At 39.6% G+C, this 23,924-nt stretch overlaps 1 pseudogene; it reads left to right on the top strand.

The window, feature by feature from the left end:
• LOC132067107 (uncharacterized) overlaps positions 1-13,189 on the top strand; it is a 33,639-nt pseudogene extending 20,450 nt beyond the window's left edge.
• Positions 13,190-23,924: the final 10,735 nt, after the last annotated feature.

Raw genomic sequence — 23,924 nt, 5'->3', positions numbered from 1 at the left:
AAGCAAGTATATAAAAGGTGTTCGGTGAATATATATAGTCGTCATACCTTGCGATTTGATAGAGTTAGATATGACCGAGTTTGATGTTATTATGGGTATGGATTGGTTAGCTTCTTGTTATGCTAACGTTGATTGTAGAAACAAGATAGTCCGGTTTCGGTTTTCGGGGAGCCAACTATAGAATGGCTAGGGAATACGGCATCGCCGAGGGGTAAGTTTATTTAATACCTCAAGGCAAGGAAGATGGTTAGAAAGGGTTATATTTATCATCCGGTTCGTGTGCATGACTTGGAAAGCGGAGAGGCACCGACTCTTCGTCGGTCCGGTAGTCAATGAATTTCCGGATGTATTTCCAGATGAACTTCCAGGTCTTCCGCCTGAGCGGGAGATAGTGTTCACTATAGATGTGTTGCCAGATACTCAGCCCATATCTATTCCTCCTTACAGGATGGCACTGCGGGCGAAAGAACTAAAGGAGCGGTGAGGGATTTATTAGAGAAGGGCTTCATTAGAGCCCAAGACATCACCTTGGGGAGCACCGGTACTATTCGTGAGAAAGAAAGATGGGTCGGCGCGAATGTGTATTGATTATAGGCGGTGAACAAGGTGACCATAAAGAATAGATATCCCTCCCCGGGATTGATGATTTATTTGACCAATTGCGGGGTGCTAAGTGTTTCTCGAAGATAGACTGCGGTCGGGCTATCACTGAGTGCGGGTAAGAGAGGCAAATATTCCAAAGACTGCCTTCAGGACGCGATACGGGCACTATGAGTTTAGGGTGATGTCTTTTGGGTTGACCAATGCTCCAGCAGTTTTTATGGATCTGATGAACCGAGTATTTAAGCCGTTCCTAGATATGTTCGTGATTGTATTTATTGATGATATTCTGGTCTATTCACGATCGGAAGCGAGGAAGCATACGAGATCATCCGAGGACGGTACTTGGGGTGCTCCGGCACCAGAAATTGTATGCTAAGTTCTCTAAATGTGAATTCGGTTGACTTCGTGCAGCCTTCTTGGGGCATATTATTGGAGCGATGGCATTCGGGTGGATACACGAAGATTGAGGCCGTAAAGACTTGGCCTAGACCTACGACACCTACCGAGGTACGTAGTTTTACGGGGGTTAACGGGATATTACGAGAATATTTGTGGAGAAGTTTGCTTCGATTTCGGCGCCTTTAACGAGGCTAACTCGGAAGGCGACTAAGTTCCGGTGGACCGATGCTTGTGAACGAAGCTTCCGATTCTTTGAAGATAAGTTGACTACAGCTCCAGTTCTGACTCTTCCTGAGGGACCAGATGGCTATGTCATTTATTGTGATGCTTTCGGTGTTGGGCTAGGTTGTGTATTAATGCAGCATGGCAGAGTTATAGCCTATGCCTCCCGGCAGCTCAGGAAACATGAAAGAAATTATCCCACTCATAATCTGGAATTAGCAGCGGTGATTCACGCTTTGAAGATATGGAGGAATTATCTATATGGCGTGCATGTTGATATTTATACAGATCACAAAAGCCTCCAGTATATCTTTAAGCAGAAGGAGCTGAATTTGCGGCAGAGAAGGTGGCTAGAGTTGCTGAAGGATTATGATGTCGATATTCTATACCATCCAGGGAAAGCAAATGTTGTAGCAGATGCACTTAGCCGTAAGTCTATGGGCAGTTTGACGGACGTGCAACCAGAAAGGAAGGGAATAGTCCGTGAGATTCATCAGCTAGCTAGTCTTGGAGTTCGTTTACCGATTCTGGAGATAGTGGGGTTTACGGTCGAGGAGTTCTTTGAATCCTCTATCATGGAAGAGGTAAAGCGACGTCGGATGGGGACCGTTCTGGTACGGTATAGAGATGCAAACCTTCAAAAAGAGAAGGCCCCATTCGAGGTCACACCTGATGGAGTGCTACGATATGCAGGCAGATTATGTGTACCTGAGGTTGCAGGGCTGCGGCAACAGGTTATGGGAGAGGCACATTATGCCCGTTATTCTATTCATCCGGGGTCAACAAAAATGTATCATGACCTCAGATGTTTGTACTGGTGGGATGGCATGAAGAGGAACATAGCAGAGTTTGTTGCTCAGTGCCGAATTAACAAGGTTAAGATCAAGCATCGAAGCTTTGGTGGGTTATTACAGGAGATGGAAATTCCGACTTGGAAGTGGGAAGCAATTAATATGGATTTCATTATAGGTTTATCTCGCACTCCACGGAGGTATGATTCCATATGTGTTATTGTAGATAGGCTGACAAAATCAGCCCATTTTCTTCCAGTCAGTACTACTTATTCAGCTGAGGACTATGCAAAATTATATATTAAGGAGATAGTAAGACTTCACGGAGTTCCCACATCTATTATATCGACGAGAGGTGCTCGGTTTACGGACTAACTTCCGGAGATCGTTCCGGGAAGGATTGGGGACACGGTGAGTCTTAGTACGGCATTTCACCTCGGAGGCGACGGACAGGCCGAGCGTACTATTCAGACGCTAGGAGATATGTTGCGGGCATGTTTCATTGAATTCAGAGGCAGCTAGGATGTTAATCTGCCACTTATTGAGTTTGCCTATAATAATAGCTACCATTCTAGCATCCAGATGGCACCGTATGAGGCTCTGTATGGCAGGAAGTGTAGGTCACCTATTGGCTGGTTTGATGTTGGGGAGACTAAATTAATCGGCCCAGATATGATTTAGCAGGCTATTGATAAGGTGAAACTTATTCGGGAAAGGTTATTAGCAGCTCAGAGTCGACAAAAGTCGTATGCAGATAATCGACGTCGACACTTAGAGTTCCAGATTGGCGATTGGGTATTCTTAAAGGTATCACCCATGAAGGGTGTAATGAGATTCGGCAAGAAGGGGAAGCTCAGCCCGAGATATATTGGGCCATATCAGATTTTCCGTAAGGTAGGCAAGGTTGCCTATGAATTAGACCTACCATCCGATGCGGAAGCAGTGACACCCCGGTGTTTCATGTATCTATGCTTCGCAAATGCATTGGTGACCCTTCCAGGGTATTCCCCGTGGATGATATCCAAGTGACAGAGGAGTTATCGTAATAGCTATCTTTTGGATCGTCAAGTGAGAAGGTTGCATACTAAAGACGTAGCTTCCGTTAAGGTATTGTGGCGAAACAAAAACAGGGAGGAGATGACTTGGGAAGATGAGGAGGAGATGAAGAAGAAATATCCTCACTTGTTTCCTATGCCTACAGGTAATCTAAACTCCTCGTTGATTATATTGATTGGTAAATAAAGCTATATGTTATAACAACAAAAGAAACTCCCCCAAAGTCCCTGTAAGACCTGGTGAGACTAGTTTAACATTCGAGGACGAATGTTCTAAAGGGGGAAAGGATGTTATATCCCGTATTTTTGTACATTGGGATATTTTAAGCGAATCGCGACAAGTTAAGGACAAGACTATTTTGGGATCCGAGGTAGAGACTTTTAACCTCCGATTTTATTTTAGTGCATAAGTTGCTTATAAATTTTAATTGGTATGGAAATATTAATGGGGATTAGGGGTTAATTAACCATGATTAGATTATTAAGTGGGATTAATAACTTAATTACTTTATTAATAGGCCATTAGTGGCCGTGTGGGCCCCACACATGGCTTGGCCAAATTTGATTGGCTCAAGCCATGAGTGGGACATGTGTCCAACACCTAGGCTTCATATAAATAGCAAATTTAATGACTAATGAAGTTATACTTCATCTTCCAACTTGAGAAAAACCTAGAGATAGAGAGGACATGGCTCTCGGCCATGGTTGATGTTCTTGCAAGCTTGTGATTTTGATCCTAATTAATTTTCAAGGTGTTCTAACTGAATTGGAAGGACAATTGTGATGTGAAAGTGTTCATTAAGGCAACAAGAACAAGTGTTATTTCAAATTGTAGATTCTAGCCGATTGAAGGGTTAAGTGCTAAGGTAAGAACTAATCACTTCTTATATGGTTTAGGATGAGTTTGGAGGCATTGAGATATATATATATATATATATATATATATATATATATATATATATATATATATATATATATATATGTGTGTGTGTGTGTGTGTGTGTGTGTGTGTGTGAATTGGATGTGTAAAAAAATCGTGTATGTTGATGTTGGAAAGCTGTCCAAGCCGTGGACTGTTTTAGAAGAAAATAATGGATTGATTTTACTTTGAGTTTTGGTTGTTGTTGTTATGGATTGTATGGTGAGAATGAAGGTTTAATGATTCAAGTTGGAGTTGTAATTGTTTGTGGGCTGTTGTAGAAGTTAAAATGATGTTAGTAAAGTTTCTTGCATTTATGTGAATAATGTTATAACGTGTGGTTGTTGGTATAGTTCATGAATTTGAAAGAAAAGAATGTGTTGTTGTTGCTCTTGTTGAACTTGGAAGATTATATGTTGTATTGTGTGTTGGTTGGGCTATTTTGGAGTGTTGTACGGGCTGCCCCGAGTGTCCTCGAGTTTTGTTTGAATAGTCTCGGATTGATACTTGAACGTATAATCATTGATGTTGGCTTGGTTGTATGTGGTTGGTTTGAATGTAAAGGAAAGGTCGTCTAAATATCTATTATCTAGAAAGGAATTATTAACGTTAGGATACGTTTTGAATCTCTTCGTAGTTTAATCGTAGTTCTTGACGTCTTAATATAGGTTGAGACACTATTGGGCAGCGTATACGTGTCGTGTTGCGAGTAAACACTAAAGGTATGTAAAGCCTATCCCTTCTTTCTTTTGGCATGTCCTAGACGTAAGTAAGATATGATATGAGTTTTGGGGTAACTCTATTCATAAGTTCCAAGCATGATTTATGATTCTTATTCACTTCTTGATATTAAAATTCTTAATGTAGTCGGGCTATTGCCCTCGAGTCTTTTATATGAGTGGATAATAAATGATGCATAAAAAGTTCCTATTCTTAAGGGATTCTATAATGAATAACGTCCTTAAATTTCATAAGTTGTCTCGTATTGGTTTGATACATGACTATGACCCCTGAGACTTTCCTTAATATAGTTCGTAATGACATTTAGAGAGAACTTAATATGGCTATCACAAGTCCTTTCCAACTTCTTTTTACCATATCAGTATCGACCTCCTGATTACTATTACCATCAATTTAGCAATTAACTTATTTCTTGGGGTCAGCCATACTCGTAGTTTAGTCAAACCTTATCATTTCTGTTGGTACGACCTTTCAAGTCATATTACAAACCTATATCTCATTCTCTTTTTATTTCTAGAAAAATTTTGGCAGAGTTTCCTCTGTATTTCTTACTATCACAAAACCTGCACGCAGGAAATACCAACAATGCCTCACAGGGCCAACATATATATGTATATATCATATCATATCACAGCCACACAGGCTCTCAATATCAACAACGGTATGAAAATGATAAACTAACCTCGTATATTCAACTCAACCGCATTTTCGTTACATTTTCCTGTTTACTTTCCCTTTCGATCTTCAACTTTACATTTCAACCGTACTTCAATACCTTACCCGACATATATCTTTCGTACCGTTGCTTACCTGCGTACTTTGTAACTTCCAACATCATCAATCACTTTCTTCTATCGGTGTCATTCTTCTATAACGCAATCAAAGGTTAGTATAAGGAATCTCATTTCCTATGACTTGGTTCTATCGCACGATCTTAGATATGAAAGAAAGGTAACATCCTAAATGTCCTGTAGCCTCGTGTTTATAGATGTGGTGCACAACACACCGATAAACAAGACTCTACTAGACACGGTCTGTAGACACTCCGAGGATTTTGCTGCGATACCACTTTTGTCACGACCCAACCTCGTAGGCGGTGACTATATGTGTTCGGACACTCGTATACACACTGTTAGTATAATCGATCTACAACCAGCATGATAAGGAACTTATATATATATATATATAAAGGCAAGACGTGTGTCTGGCCTTGAAGCCGCATATATATATCAAGACAACACGTCTCCGTGGAGTGTACAACTACCACGGATAACATCGTACATAAGCGGCAAGTGTGTATCATAACATGTGGGAACGCCCCAACTATATATATACGCAAGCCGACAAGGCTGCCACTACATACAACATCCCAAACATATATACATACGCAAGCCGACAAGGCTGCCACTACGAATGGGAACGTCCCAAAACATAAGTCATACAGACACAACTGAACAACAACTATATACAACCCACACATATGTCTACAGACCTCTAAGAGTATCAACATATAAGTAACTTATGACGGGACGGGGCCCCACCGTACCCCGAATAAACATATACATATATCGACGGATTCGTGCCATAAAGTCAGGGCTCCGAACACGGAGCACTCCATTAAGGAAAATCATAACTGAAGTAGAGATTCCAGGAGACAAGTATGATAATCAAGAAATCACTGTACCTGTGCCTTGTAAAACAAGTCATGCATATCATTATCATATACCGTACCAGGCCCCTCCTGGGACACAGTGAATAGTCATATCATCATATCATCATATACCGTACCCGGCCCATTATGGGACTCGGTGAATAATCATATCATCATATACCGTACCCGGCCCATTGTGGGACTCGGTGAATAATCATATCATCATGTCATCATATCACCATGTCATCATATCATCATATAGCGTACCCGTCCCTCTAGTGAGGGGCTCGGTGGATAATGTAGTAAAATGTGCGTGATAACATACCCAGCCCGAGACTCGGTGAAAGATGTAACAACCATATGCACGACCCAAGCGGTAGTGAGTAACAATATACAACTAGATCACCATCGAGACTCAATCGACAAGTAGATTAACTAACACTCAAGTATCAAACGATAGTCATATTAAGGAAAGTCTCAGGAACCATAGATATGTATCAAATCAATACGAGACAGCTTATGAAAGTTAAGGACATTACTTATTACAGAATCCTTTAGGAATAGGAACCTTTATATATCCTTCAATATCCAATCATATAGAAGACTCGAGGGCAGTAGCTCGACCGCTCTAAGAATTCTAACATCAAGAAGTGAATAAGAATCATAAATCATGCTCGAAACTTATGAATAGAATTACCCGAAGCTCATATCATATCTTACTTACGTCTAGGACATGCCAAAAGAAAGAAGGGATAGGCTTTACATACCGTTAGCGACTATCCGTAAATCCGTTCGCCTCGTCGCTCTTTTAGCCTATTTAATATAAGAGTAACGTTATCGTTAGTAACTATATTTTCTAGTTCGTAAATACGTAGGCGCCATTTTATAGAACTTATTCTCTAACTTATATGTCTCGTTTAGGTTTTTTCATTATTCAAGGACCTAACGAAAATCGGGCAACATTTCCCCTATATATTCGCCTAACCCGACTTTCTAATTATCCTCCTGTCAACACAGAAATACCAACAACAGTGATATACACATAAAATTCTCACAACTCAGCCCATAACAATTCCAAATCCATTTCAACCCATGATTTCACATACTAACAATTTCATGTATTTTCTTACTTCCGATTTCGTCCAATTCAATTTTAATAATTTCATTACAACTTTATTAACACAACTACACCATAAAATAGGAAAATCTTACCACAATTTTCTCGGAGGAATTTCTACTCTTAATTGCTCCAATTTCGCAATTTCTTCTTCCTCGATTCAATATCCGATGTTGCTATCACCTCCTTGAACTTGTAAATCACTTTGGAATTAAATCAAAGCAATTTTTTTTTTAAAACGACCATGGCGGCCGTGAACGACAACCATGGTCGCTCCCCCTTTTTTTTTCTTTGAATTTCTTTTTGGAAATGAAATGAAAGAAATGAAATGTCTTCATCAACTTTCTATTTATATGCTTGCTCCTAAGAGGACACATGTCCCCCTCCTTTGTGAGTCACAAATCCACTTCTTGGATTTTTATTTTATTTTTCTTTTCTTTTTTTAATATCGGGTGGGGCCTACTTAGTAATTAATCTTAATTAATTTAATTAATCACTAATTTTTACTTAGTAATCTAATCACAATTAATTAATCCCTAACCTCCAATAGTATTTCTATACCAAATAAAATTTATAAGCACTTGTGCATTAAAACAAAATCGGAGGTTAAAAGTCTCTACCTCGTATCCCAAAATAGTCTTGTCCTTAAGTTATCGCGATGAGCTTAAAATATCCCAATGTATAAAAATACGGGATATAACACGCTCCTCCAAAATAGGTACTGAACGGGAGGATCGAGATTTCCGCGTGCCGGGACTCACTTTCCTCTGCCTTTGGTGGCGGTGCTCTTTCGCCCTTTTACGCCTTGTTTTGCCCTTTTGAGGCAATCTTCGTAGCCTTTCTCCAAAAGCATTTCGAAATACATAACACACGGTTAAGGAACAAGAAGTTCTTATATCATAGCTCTATCGCACGATTCTTATGAAGAAAGAAGGTCATTCATTCCTAAAATGCCCACAGCCTCTTGTTTATAAGTGTGGCCCGCAACACACCCATAACCAAGACTCTGCGGACACATCTCGTAGACACACCCATTACAACAAAACACGATCGATACCACTTTTGTCACGACCTAACCGGAGGGCCGCGACGGGCACCCGGTGCTAACCCACCCGGGCACCTCTTAACATACTTTTCATTCATTATCATACTAATCCCATTAGGCAACAATACATTTATATCATCATTAGCAACTATGCCCATATCACTGTACATAATTCTTCCAACAACACGTCCGTCAAAATAGTATCCAAAATATAGGCCGACAAGGCAAATACATCTAACTATGTACACATGTCTATGAGCCTCAAGAAGAGTACATCATATCATATAGGCTCCCAGACCCCGCCGTGCCCATAATTATACACACAAAGAATAAGTACCAAAACCGTAGCTTCGAATGAAATGGAGCTCCGCTCCGTAGTCCCTGAGAAATATAGCTATGGATCAAGTCTGTCTCCCCGGCCACCGCGGGCATGATGCAACGTCCACAAACAAAAAGGACGTCGTACGGAGAAACTCAGTATGTAAAGCATGATTAACATCAATATGAAAGATAATAGACAACATATGAAATAGCATAGGATGGGAGATAATAGTATCATCGTCATAACACTTACTTGCTTTTCATAGGGACATTCCATTTCTATTGCGTATCCGTGTATATACGTCCATATCAGTATCCGTATTCGTATCCGTACTCATTTGCATTCCATAACCATGTTCGTATTCGTAGTCATATTTCTATTCGTATTCGTAGTCATATTTCTATTCATACTCGTATTCATTTACATATTCATATTCATAGCATTTCTATGTTCATAGCATAGTCGTACCCATATCATATACACAGCATTTACATAGCATATACATAGTCTTTACATACCATACCCGACCATGAAGGTTCTGTGTTTCACATACCTGGCCCTACCAAGGCTCAGTGTCATACATACCTAGCCCTACCAAGGCTCAGGGTTATCCGTACCCAACTGCAGTGGTGCGTGCGCATTTTATACATATACATACTTACTATATTCTACCCGGCCATATAAGCTCGGGGTTTCATAATAGCCACACATAGGCACATATACATATAAGCTCATAAGAATCTTTAGCATCATTACTATCGTCGTTCATTACATCTATCCCTAGAGGATTACTCATCATGTGAGGAATTTAGTACAATCGTAACATATCGAGGATCATGAGCTTAGTAGCTTTTGAGAGATAGAATCATTTGGAGGATATCATAGGCTCATAAGAGAATAGATACTTGGCCGAAGAACCATGCCTTATGAAAGAAGGGTTAGCCTTACATACCTTTTCGTTCAACTATTCTATCACTTGCACGTTCTCCTTCAATGCTCACGTTTCTACCTTCATTAGAGTTATACTATCATTAGGAAATCGATGACTTAACATAAATGGGAAAATTGGACAGCATCTCCTTTATTTATACGACTTTCTCCAAATCATATATCAACTTCCCAAATATCAATAATAACATTCACAACATCATAACAATAGCATATATATATTCACCTACATTATCCTTATTTCTCAATTCACTTCCAATCATCCATATTCATGGTCATATCACAAGATTACGTTCATTCATATAAAATGTCGATTCCATGTTCTCAATATCATTTATAACATGATTATAATCATAATGTATCAAGAATCATAACTCAATCCAAACATTTACTCAAAAGTGACACTATTCCCACATTCATGACCCATTTCTATATCCTTTTTGCAATCCAAGTGTTTCAACTTTCAAATACCTTAAACAATATGGAAATGTCATAAAACTTACCTTAGATGGTGTAGGAATGAACCTTGGGTGCAAACACCTCACTTGAACAAAACCCTAGTTTCACCTTCACTTGGATTCTTGTCTTGGATGAACTTTAATGGGTTTCTTATACTTGATTCACTTGGTTTGATGAAGTTGAACACTAATATCTCTTGAAATCTTGTGGGAGAAGTGTAGAGAGATGTTCTAGAGAGAAGTGGAGTGAAGAGGGAAATGAAATAAAATAAGACTTGGTCCCTTATTAAATATACAAATTTGTCCCGAACAACTTCTACGGACCAACATACGGTTTGTATAAATTATACTGACCATATGTTCCGTAGATTTGGTCCAGAGAGGGGTGACATTCTAGGCTGATTATATAGCTGAACATACGGTCTGTATGTTTTATACGGCCAGTATGTTTGGCCGTATAATGCCCAGTCATTCCGAACTTATTCTCGTCGACTCGTTTGATCTCCAATCCTTATGGAACCTTCTTGACACTTGTTTATCACCTCATTAACAATCTAAGGGATGTTATAACTCTTCTCCAAAGCATCATTAAATCATCACTACCTCGTTACTCGTAAATCTTTTCCGATACATATCATATGCCTTGCCTTCTCTTGGCAAACTTTCTCGTCTAACGTCGAGTGTCTTTGAAATCTTACTTAGGGTCATCAAAAGTCATTCTTTACTTATTGAAATACCGCATACTTCGTGCTCTTCGTTGTTCTATTTGCTGTGCATCAACAGAAAATTTTTCGAGGTGTAACACTGGCGCAGGGATTAATACTTTGAATTGCGGGCGTTCTTGTAAAGATAATGACGCTACTGTGCACTCCAGTTCATTCACAAAATCTCGAATTGTGGGCCTTTCTCTGACCCAGTCTTCCTCTCTCTAAATCATGCGAATCACATTGTTGCCATGGTTTGGCAAAGGGTTAGTGTTCACATTCGGAGGGGCTGTTTGGAGTACAATTTCCTTCCAATCAATTAAGTTCTATATTTTGTACTTGAGATTGATGCAATCTTCGGTACTGTGCCCTGTACCATTGGAATGATAGGCACATGTCTGTTCTGCTCAGTAAAACTAGTTCTTTGGATCGACCACCTTTGGGGTAAGCACTCGAATCATTCCAGCCGCACTTAATCTTTTGAATAAATCAGTCCGAGATTCCATCAGTGGAGTGAATACCCGAGGTGGTTTCTTTTCAAAATTCGGACGTGGCACATTATAAGCATTTGGTGGTGGTTGATTTTGGTAGGTATTGGGTTGGTTATTTTGTGGGGTATGGTAAATGGGTAAGGGAGTTTGATAATTTGGCTATGGAGCTTAATAATTTGGGGGAGGTGATTGGAAGGCGTTTGGTAGAGCTTGGTAATTTTAGGGTGGTGATTGGAAGGTCGGTTGCGTGTAATATATGGGAACCGTATTGTAAGGGGTAGGTATGTAGGTATTTGGGGGATGTGAAGCATATGCTTCCATCGGGAAATCATCCCTTCTTTTGGGTTTGGGACTAGGAGTGTGGGATATGCTAGCCACATCCTCCTACTTCTTGCGCACGAACCTGGTTGAGCTTGAACCAGCGGATTTTCCAGTCATGCTTATGATTCGGCCAGTCTTGAGACCATCTTCTCTAGCCTTGCCCATTTTGACCAATTCAGAGAAAGGTCTTCCCTCCATTGAAAGCATTCTATCATAGAAATCTATTTTCTGCGAACGGATGAAAACCGACACAAGTACTTCTTCACCCATAGACGGTTGTACTCAGGCAGCCTCTGTTCTCTACCTGCTCGCATATTCTCGAAAGTTCTCGATGGACTTCTGTTTTACTTTCTCCAAATAATATCTATCTTGCACCGTCTCCATATTAAAATGGAATCTTTTCATGAAAGTTGCAGCCATGTCTTCCCATGTGATCCAACGGCGTATATCTTGTGCCGTGAACCATTTTGAGGCTTCTCCCGTAAACTTCGGCAGAACAATATCATGATGAGCGCTTGGTTGTCTCGGACACCGACCAATTGGTCACAGTAGGCTCGCAAATGCGCTTTAGGATTGCCCGCCCCATTGAACAACTCGAAAGAGGGTACTTTACATCCCTCGGGTAAATCCAAGTTGGGATGCATACACAAATCGTCATAGCTTAGACCTGTGCTAGTGAAGGTAGTCCTCATGGATCGTTCCAACATTGCGGTCATCTTCCGCTCAAGCCTTTCTTCCTATTTTTCCTGTTCAGCCTTCCATGCCTTTTTCATCTCCTCATAATGGTCAATCTTGATCGGGTGATAAGGTGCCTGGTGTGACAGGTGTGCGGAAAGAAACAGTAGGGCAAGTTTGGGTAATAGGGATGCTTTTATTGGTTGGTAGTGAGATAATGCTTGGCTGTATGGTGATGCCGGGATGGGTATTTTGTGGTGTTGGGTAAGAAGAGATAGAGTGAGCGGTCCCGGGAATTTGGTTGGTGTAAAGTGGTGGTGGGGTGTGGTTCGAGGCACCAATGTGTCCATCGATTGGGGTAAATGGCATGGTGGTCATAACGGATCTGGCGGGGAAGCGAACAGGTAGTGGTGAATTCAGAGATGGAAAAAACGGCGGAATATATATCTTTCTTCAACAAGCACCTCTCGAGCAGCATTAGCGTACTTTGTTTCGCACCACTTCCTCTTAAATATGGCCGATTATTTCAAACATCATCTTCATGACGTCTTCAGTAGGTGATGACTCAGGCAGTTCGCGTAGAGGGGATTCTCTGAGAGCAATGTCAGTAGCGGTAGTTTCATTCTCTGAAGTACCAGTCATTTTTTCGTTGCCTCTATCTTGTAGGGATAAGGATGCTATTGCAACTTTGGACCTTGTTAAGTATGCCAGTGTGAACACGAATTAACTTCTCTTTCTATGAGAAAAGAATAACGCAAAGGCAAACAAAGTTAGTTTTCGTTAAGCAATGAAAAGAAAATCAAAATATCACACATAGGTGGCAGTTTAAAACACTTAGCGCATAAATAATCATATGTTTGATTTATAATGCTCAATTGATCTCTTGTACCGGGTTTTGGGCACTTGGGTTTTTGTTTGAGTGAGGGGGATATAATATTTATAATATATAGGGACCGAGTCTTATGTATACTGCCTACTCATCCCTCCACGGGAAGTCAGGCCCTTCCGTAGTTCGGTCTACATAACTTAAAACCTACCCGTGACCAGGCCTGATAGAGGCTTCCTGCGTATCCCTACTTGGGACATCAGGTCGGCGCATTTCCGTTTACACAAAATAGGAAGGGGGGGGGGTATCCGTATTAAATATAAAAATGGGATCCCCTAAAACTCCCTAAAAAGTGACCTTTCTTTTGAGGTCAATATAGGTTGTTTGTCCATTTAACCTTTTCTGGCCCTAAATGTCCCAAATCCTAATACTGAGAAGGGAGCACCAACCAAATGGCACCCTTATAGACCAAATTCTCCAACTCTAACTTGAATGCATCGCACTCTTCTATGTCATGCCCTAAAGCTCCAGAATGGTACAGACACATTTTGCGGCGGCCAACTCCTTCAGTTTGAGCCCTCCTGGTTCTGATGGGGCTAATCTTCCCAATGCTGACCAACTTCTGGAAGATGCTGGCATAAGAGTCTCTGAATACTGTGAAGTCGTAACTCCAAATATGAGTGTTCAGAGTAATCCCTTCAGTTGGGATAATGTTGTCATGGACAAAAAGTGAATGTGGTCCCCACATCTTGGTGATGCTTTTTTCATCTATTAACCTGATGAGTCTCCTTTTGAAGGCTAGGCATTCATTGATGGTGTGCCCTGCCTGATCTTGGTGATAAAGGTATCTCTTATGTGCGAAGACCAGAGAACAGGGTCACAACCTGTCAAAGCAAACACTGACTATTCTATTCGCTCCACGAGCTCCTCTCTAAGGCTTGATAACGCAACAGAAGCTCCTTCCCCTTTTTGGCACGAAGGTGCAGCAGAGGTTTCTTCCTTTTTTTAGGCTTGATGGTGCAGTTGAGGCAGCCCCTTTTGATGGCCATGTGGGCTCCTGTGGGTCCGACTCTATTTCTTCTTCCTCGGACTCCTCCACTATCGGGATGCACTCGGGAAGAATTCTTTTTCCCTTGTCCAGTATATTCTCCCCTTGAGCTTCGATAGGTTTCTCGGGCGAACACTCCGCCGAATTCGTTAACTCATCTGCCTCCTTAATCTTGGCTTTGACGGCTCAGATCTGCTTTTCGAGATCTTCAATCTTACAGCGCAGCGAGACCTCATTCCTTCGCATGACCTCGAGCTCAAGTGCAGTTTTGTTGTTCATCTTCAGATTCTGAGAAAGTCGTTAGGCTTAGTATGGGTAGTTTTGTTTATTGTTTTTCTTTAGGTGAGTGGGCGGTATTTGAGATCAATTAAGCATTTAAATGAAACATATGGAAGCAAATAAAGTCACACAAAGCAGTTTATAAGATTATACTATGCGCGCTCTTAAGCATACCAATCGTTTGAAACATAAATGTGCCATTTGAATCAAACCATTGCCCCATAATCACTAATAATAATATTCCTCCGCGAAGGGGCACAAAAGATGAAGTGAAGACAGTGCATAAAAATAAATCAGTAGAAGTGTCCTCCTGTAGTAGATGATGAAGCCCGATCCCTATCAGTCTTGGCTTTCTTTGCTTTCCGGAGTGTAGTCTGAATATGAAGATGGGTTGATGTCAAAGTTTCCTCCATATGAAACCCTTTCCGTGTGAAGGTCAGTGGAGCGACATCGTCTAAAGTCTTCTTCATTGGGTCGTCTATCTCAACCAAACAATCATTAGTAAGTTCCAACTCATGTCTCAGACTTTCTATGACGGCTTTGTTATGCTCAACTTTCTCCAAATACTTAGCATCTCTGTTGTCAGCTCCCCTTTGAACCAAACGGGCTCAGATCTCGGCTTGCGAGTCTTTGTCTTGGACACAGCTATTGTTACACCTCATGGTTTTATGCTTTGAGATTCGCCGTGCATTAGTGATGCTAATCTTGGATACAGGGAGTTAGAAAGGTTCAATGAGAACTAGACAAGTTATCTTGTAGTTATAAAGGGCTAAGTTCATACTTAGTAGGTATTGGAAGGATTAAAAGTCAAACAAATTGACGAGACTATGTTTCAGGGGAAAAGTGAGTTTTATGGCTTGATATACGGACCGTATAATCTTTACGGACCATAAATCTAGCTGACCTACACCGTGACTGGTTCCAGAAAAGGGTGAACCACTGGTTAAGATTTACGGTCCGATTATACGGACCATATAATATTTACGAACCGTATAATTGGTAGCTCCACCGTAGATTCATTCAAGAAAGGGGCATATCACTGGTCAGGATTTACGGTCCGAATATATGGCCGTATAATTTTTACGGTCCGTATAGTTGACCGTATATCCGGGTCAAGCCAGATTTCTTTGAATTATATATATATATATATCCGATCCTTACTCTGTTATTTCATTTTCCACCTTTCCCAAACTCTTGAGAGCTCTAGAACCTTCCCATACATCTATTGAAACAAACCCAAGTGAAATCTAAGATCAAGAGGCAAGAATCAAGAGATTCAAGTGTTGGAAGACTCACTAGGTTTAGTAGAATTCAAGAATTCCTTTGGTGTTGAAGTTGGGGTTTCATTCAAGTAGAATAAATTGATCTAAAGCTCATCCTTATATAATAAAGGTTAGTTCCATATTCATTTCATATTATTAAGAGTATTTGGTTGTTGAACAATTTGATTAAGGAAAGAATGTTGAAGGGGAAGCTCAAATGTGGATTGGATGATGCTGTGAAGGATAACTAACTTGAGTTATAATTGTTAGAATATTTTAAGTGTAATCTTTTTGTGAAAGGTAATAATGATGATGGAGAAGTGTTGTATACTAGTGTACAAGGAGTTGTATTGAAGTTGTTAGTATAGAGTGATTGTGAAAATGAGTTGTGGGATTAAATTGAATATAACCTTTGATTATGACATTGTTGATGTTGTTATGGTTGTTTAGGAGCTGTTTGGTAAAATGGTGGAAGTTGAAAAAATAGAGGAAGTGCTGCCCAATTTCCGTTAGCTCGTCAATTATTTTAGTTCGAACTTAAGAATGTTTTCAAGACTTAACCTTGGTATGAATTATTTTGAATGTAGATTCTGCGGACTTAAGAGGGGAACGTTAAGTAATTAAGGAGACGTCAAGGTATGTTAAAGCTAACCCTTTCCTTTGTAAAGGCATGATTCTCTTCTTATGAACCCATACATGACTTCCATAATATCCATATTTTTAAAAAGCTAGAAGTTCATGATTCTCAAAGTTCTTATGATGTTAAAGATAGATGTTTTCTATGATGATAATGATGATGATGATGATCCCATTCTAGAGATTCCAAAGCTTATGGGTTCGATGCTATTATGAGATTATTGAGCTTATTTCATGATTTTCTTAATTTCACTCATTGTTGTTGATCTCACCTTATGTTTCTTGTTCCTTCGAGGTGAGATATCGCGATGATGATTGTTCCATAATGTAAATCGGAGGTCACTGACCTTATGTCACTCCGATAGAGTTGTAGCTTTTAATTGGGCTCTCATACATACTTTATAAATATATATGTATGTATTTTCTTACACCGTGCCTATATGGTAGGGCAGCACCACTACGGTGGGCGGCCTATAGATGATGATAATAACACCGTGCCTATATGGCCGGGCAGCACCACTAGTGGGCGAGGTGAGATGGTTACCCCGGACGCGGGCTAATGATGACATATGGATCGGGTTGCACGTTTTGCAGCAGTATATCTATGTATATATGTATGAAAATGTTTATTTTTCTAAAATTAAGCATGCATGATATCTTCCTTGAGAAGCAATCAGGTATACAAACTATTTCATCTCTTTATCTCATGCTTCTTTATTATTTGAATCTGTTGTTATACATGCCTTACATACTCAGTACATTATTCGTACTGATGACTTTCTTGTGGACGCAGCGTTCATGCCCGCAGGTAGGCATGGAGATGGACTGGATCCTTAGGAGCTTCATCAGCGAATCTCCCAGTAGTGCTCCACTTGCTTCGGAGTTGCAGTATATTGGTATTTCCCTTTTGTGTATATATTTGGGCATGACGGGGTCCTGTCCCATCTTTATGACTCCTAGTATTCTGTATAGAGGCTCATAGACATGTATGTGTGTATAGTAGATATCTCATAACCTCATCGGTTCGTATCTTGTGTACATCTTGTATATAATTTTTGTAGCCTTATGGGCTTGTATAAATGGATATGAGCCGAGGTTAATGCTTTTCATGTAAATGAACTTCTATTTGAGAATCCATGCCTGTACAGAGTATGATAATAGTGAGTTAGATATGTGGTCCACTGAGATAGGATTGGAAGAAGCATGCTAGGTGATGCTCGGTAGGCTAGCTACGGGTACCAGTCATGGCCCTTGGTTTGGGTGGTGACAAAAGTGATACCAGAGCAGTTCATCCTAGGGTGTGTCTATGAGCCATATCCAGTAGAGTCATGTTTATTGGTGTGAAGCGCGCCACACTTATAAACAGGAGGCTGCGAGGCATTTAGGAATAATTGACCTTTCTTTCTCATCTTACATCGTGCGATAGAGCTATGCTATCAAGATTCCCTTTTTCCTAATTGTGTGTTATGATTTCAGCGATGCCTATGAAGAGAAAAGCAACAGCGGCCCAGAAGGGCATGATAGTGGCAGGAAGGCGGACTGAACGGGAGCCCTCGGCAGATATAGATGAGGGTGAGTCCTATAATGAGGTTCCATCTCGGACCTCTCATACTCCACCCATTTCAGAGGGCACGAAGAGGCCTCAACTCTAGCTTCAGCACCCCCAGTTCCTTCGCCAGATGCTTCGGGCCAAGAGATGAGAGAGGCCATCCAATTACTGACTCAGTTAGTTACCGCTCAGGCCCAGTGGCAGGGTGCGAGCCAGGGTGATAGGCCGGTCAGTGCATGAGCCAGTGATTTTATTAGCTTGAATACTCCAGAATTCTCTGGGTCAAAACCGGATGAAGACCCACAGATTTTTATAGATGAGATGCTAAGGACGCTGCGGATAATATATGGTTCTGATACTGAGTCAGTAGAATTTGCTTCCTATAGATTGCGGGATGTGGCCGTCCATTGGTACAACACTTGGATGACTTCGAGAATGGTAAATGCACCTCCACCGATATGGCAAGAGTTGGTGGATGCCTTCCTCCAACATTATTTTCCACCGGAGGTTCGACAGGCCCGAGCTGACAAGTTTTTGAATCTCAGGCAAGGGAATATGAGTGCTCGTGTTATAGCTCGCACTTTTTAGAGCATGAGCACGAAACGTATTTCACCGTATTAATGGAGTATCGGAGACGTCCTATGAAGTTTTGAAAGGTACAAGCCATGGGAAGTACGTAACCATGAAGTAAAGGATGAATTATGATCTCGTAAGTCATAACTGAGAAGGACAACCTTGGAACCAAAGGACATGACCCTTATCAAGTATAATTAATGATAAATATCATGTATGGAAAGTTTCAAAAGATTCCGGGATCGAGCAAATAGAAGAAAATAAGTTTGTCAAAAAAATTTAGAAAAAATTGGCAGAATTTTGGGTCAACTTCAGAGAGGAATATCTCCTGGTATATCAGGAGTTTTGAGGTGTTTCAAGATCCTAAAATGAATTTCGTCGAGTCTAGTTTCCAACGCAACAAACCGTTTATCGATACGACATCAGAGTAGGAAGTTATGAGCATTTTAAAATAGACAGCTAGAAGCCTGCGAACCTACGCTGGAATTCTAGAAACCTCTTAAAAAGTCCACTAATTTCGGCCTACCAGCCCAACCCGAATTGGATTACTATATATACCACTTTAAGTCATCTAAATCACCTAATTTCTCATCATTTCTCATCTCCACACTTCTCTAGAGCCTTCCACACTTATTTTCCCCATTATAAGAGAGTTATTGAGAATTCTTGAAGGTTCTACAACATTCCACAACCTTCCGTACCATTGAAAGAGAAGATCAAACATCAAAACCTTAAGATAATTTATGGAAGATGATTATTCTTGCTTCTCTTCAATGTTGTGATGAACTTGAGCTTGGGAGAAGTTGAGTGAGGTGAAGTTCTTCCATTATAAGGTATGTTCCCCATCTTATCTATATGATTGAGTTGGTTTAAAGGTTTAATAACTCTTGAAAAAGAAAATAATCAAAGTGGAGAAGTCAAAAAGTATTGAATTAAAGATGATGACTATGGGATGAATTTGAAAGGAGATCTTGGATTAATTTGAGATTAAATTGAATATAATTCTTTGATTGTGGTATTGTGGATATTGTTATGGTTGGTTGAGAAATTGGGAAAAAAATCGTGTGGGATGTTTTAAGAGTATATTGGTGTTGATGATGATGTTGTTGATATTAGGGTTGCTATTGTTGTTATTTTGTTGGTATTGTGATTTCGGGCTGGGGATATAAACAGGGGAGATCTTTTGAATTTCGACTGCTTTCAAAAGGAATTAATTTGAGGGCTTAAGACAAGCATATGATGATAAGCCTAACAATAGTACAAATTCTCTTGAATGTAGATTTACGAGCTTGGAAGGATAAGTGTTAAGTAGTAGGAGACCAAAAAGGTATGTAAGGCTAAACCCTTTCTTTCTAAAGGCATGACTCTTTTCTTATGAACCCATACATATGTTGCATAATATTCTTATTTCTAAAAAGCTAGAAGTTCATGATTCTCAAAGTTCTTATGATGCTAAAGATAGATGTTTTCTATGATGATGATGATGATGATTCCATTTCTAGAGATTTCAAAGCTTGCTCTTGATGTTATTATGAGATTATTGAGTTTATTTCAGGATTTTCTTGATTTTATTCATTATTGTTGATCTCACTTTACGATAATTTTTCCTTCAAGATGAGATATAGCGATGATGATTGTTCCATAATATAAATCAGAGGTTATCGACCTTACGTCACTCCGATAAAGTAGTAGCTGTATTTTGGGCTCTCATGCATGCTATGAATATAATATATGTATATAGCTATTTTGTGATATTACCGAGCCCTATTATTTCATTTTACATATGCATTGCACTCATTCTCATTCTTCATAGGTATATAAGTCACATTTGGCAGGGGGTGACAATGTGTCCTATGTTGTGGCGTTCATGTATATTATATAAGGCACATTTGGTGAGGGGTGACGATGTGGCCTATGTTGTGGCGTTTCTATATATATATATATATATATATATATATATATATATATATCTTTCCCGATAAACGGTCATATGGATTCATTGATTCACGGACTCACTGGCATGTCTCAGATGTTTTTCCTTGATTTTTATGTACATGTTGATCTTATGCCTTACATACTCAGTACATTATTCGTACTGACGTCCTTTCTTGTGGATGTTCCGTTCATGCCCGCAGGTAGACAGGTAGATGGACAAGACCCTTAGGAGCTTCATTAGTGGAGTTTCAAAAGCGCTCCAGTTGCTTCGGAGCTGCAAATTATTAGTAGTACTGTTGTGTATATATATACTTGGGCATGGCGGATTCCTGCCCCATCTTCATGGATTCCTGTATTATACAGAGAGGCTGGTAGACAGATATGTGTAGCTAGAAGTCCCGTATCATCATCAGTTCATATTGTTGTATTATATTTTGGCAGCCTTGTTGGCCTATGTTTATGGACATAGTTACTGATGGTTATATAGCGAGGTGTTTTTATCTTTTGATATATGCCCTTACAGATTATGATAAGCATGAGCTATCTTTGTGGTCCCCCTAGAAATGGTAATGAGATTTATGTTCAGAGGTGCTCGGTGGGTTAGCTCCGGGTGCCCGTTATGGCCCTCTTATTGGATCGTGACAAAATTTGTATCAGAGCAGTTTGTCCTAGGGAGTGTCTACGAGCCATGTCCAGTAGAGTCTTTTTTATGGGTATGAAGCGTGCTACACTTATAAACAAGAGGCTGCAGGGCATTTAGGAACCATTGACCCTTCCTTCTTATCTCTGATCGTGTCCTAGAGCTAAATTATAGGATGTGATGTCCTTGATTCTAACCTTAAATGTTTTGATTGTGGATAAGCAGTTGATTATGCCGCTATGAGGTAATTGATGAGAATTGAAGTTGATACTCCGAAAGGTATGTTTCCTGCCTTACTGATATTGATAGACTTTGATATAAGAACTTGAGCTAGATGTTACGGGTAATTGTGATCGCCCTGTGAGGCATTGGATGTGTTTTCCGGGCTGTGTGCAAGAATGAGGCAGTAAGAAGTATAGAGGAAACTTTGCCAAATTTTTTACAAATTGAATTGTTTTAATGTCTATGCTATAGAGAAGGAATGAAGGGAAAATGTGACAATCGGATGTTTGGTAAGTCATGATTGAATGAACCATTATGAGACGCTTTCAAAAAGAAGTTTTAGAATGATTGTAATTTAATTTAATGGAAGAACCCTGGAGAGGAAAAATGATTAGTAATTAAAGGAACCGGAATGAGTTGCATTCGAGATTTCGAAAAATTGAGATTTATTGATGATATAGGGAAAGTTGACACTAAGAATTCAAATACAGTATTACGATTTATAGATTGGTGAGTAACGGATAACGAAGAGATATTGATATGGGAAAGGAAGTTAACGAGTAGGGGAAAATTTTACTCTAGAAGTTTATATATATATATATATATATATATATATATATATATATATATATATATATATATATATATATATATATATATATATAAGATAAAGACGGGTTGATGACGGGTACACAAACTCATTTTATCGAACTTTCCTATCTAAAGTGAGTTTACATTGGTATTTAGAAGTCACCAGTCATTCGACTTCAAAGGGGTTCTGAGCATTTGATAGTTGGTACTATTCTGAGAATCATTATGGCCAAGTTACTTCGGGTATTAATGACGACCTTGAACTCAAGAATGAGAAAGGGTTAGGTAAGTTGGATTGCAATTATGATTGTCTTCTAGATTTTTTATATAACTTCTAAATGTGATGTTGCTTGGATGACGAAGGAAGTAGAGATTGCATCAACCTTACGAATATGTCGTGTATTTCTAGCTAATCCTTATAAGAAGGCTTCACCTCAATTTTTTCAGACGGGTGTTGTGAAGGTTATTTGACGATAGAGAAATTAGGTGCAATGTCGGGTTATGTGTAAGGAGAGAAGAGAGTAGGTGTAGAAGTGAAGATAAAATATCGCAAGGATCGATTCGGTTTCTACAGGAAAGTAAAGGATGCGAGATGGATTATCTTAGACAAAGAGACAGGGTACAAGTATGAATAAAGACTTTTAAGTAAGGTTATATCGCCAGGATTTACAGTTAGGACGTAGAAAGATATGCTAGAAGACCTACAGATTTAGACATATGAAAAAAGAATATGAGAAACCAGAATAGCCCAAGGGGAATTAGGAGCATATGGGCTTTACAATTAGAATTTTGAAATGATTGTGAGGTGTGAGTCTGGCTAGCTGGGCAAAAAGACAGGGGAGATATATTACATCCACAGATTCAGGACTTTTTGAAGAATGAGCACGCCACCTATTTCACCGTATTAATGTAGTATCGGAGACGCCCCGTGATGTTTTGAAAGGTTCAAGCCATGGGAAGTACGTAACCATGAAGTAAAGGATGAATTATGATCTCGTAAGTCGTAACCGGGAAGGACAACCTTAGAACCAAAGGACAGGACCCTTATCAAGTATAATTAACGATAAATATCATGTATGGAAAGTTTTGAAAGATTTCGGGATCGAGCAAATAGAAGAAAATAAGTTTGTCGAAAATTTGGAAAAAATTGGCAATATTTTGGGTCAACTTCAGAGAGGAATATCTCCTGGTATCAGGAGTTTTGAGGTATTTTAAGAGCCTAAAATGAAGTTCATCAAGTCTAGTTTCCAACGCAACAAACCGTTCGTCGATACGGCATGAGAGTAGGGAGTTATGGGCATTTTAAAACTGACTGCCAGAAGCTCGCGAACCTCGCGGGAATTCTAGAAACCTCTTAAAAAGTCCACTAATTTTGGCCAACCAACCCAACCCGAATTGGACTACTATATATACCCCTTTAAGTCATCTAAATCACCTAATTTCTCACTATTTCTCATCTCCACACTTCTCTAGAGCCTTCCACACTTATATCTCCATTATAAGAGAGTTATTGAGAATTCTTGAAGGCGCTACAACATTACACAACCTTCCATACCATTGAAAGAGAAGATCAAACATCAAAAGCTTAAGATAATTTGTGGAAGATGATTATTCTTGCTTCTCTTCAATGTTGTGATGAACTTGAGCTTGGGAGAAGTTGAGTGAGGTGAGGTTCTTCCATTATAAGGTATGTTCCCCATCTTATCTATATGATTGAGTGGGTTTAAAGGTTTGATAACTCTTGAAAAGGAAAAGAATCAAAGTGGAGAAGTCACAAAGTATTGAATTGAAGATGATGACTATGGGATGAATTTGAAAGGAGATTTTGGATTAATTTGAGATTAAATTGAATATAATTCTTTGATTATGGTATTGTGGATATTGTTATGGTTGGTTGAGAA

This window comes from Lycium ferocissimum, chromosome 8 (genome assembly GCF_029784015.1).
Source record: "Lycium ferocissimum isolate CSIRO_LF1 chromosome 8, AGI_CSIRO_Lferr_CH_V1, whole genome shotgun sequence".
In the NCBI taxonomy this organism is placed as follows: domain Eukaryota; kingdom Viridiplantae; phylum Streptophyta; class Magnoliopsida; order Solanales; family Solanaceae; genus Lycium; species Lycium ferocissimum.
The sequence above is the reverse complement of the archived record's forward strand: the minus strand, read 5'-3'. Positions and strand labels throughout refer to the sequence as shown.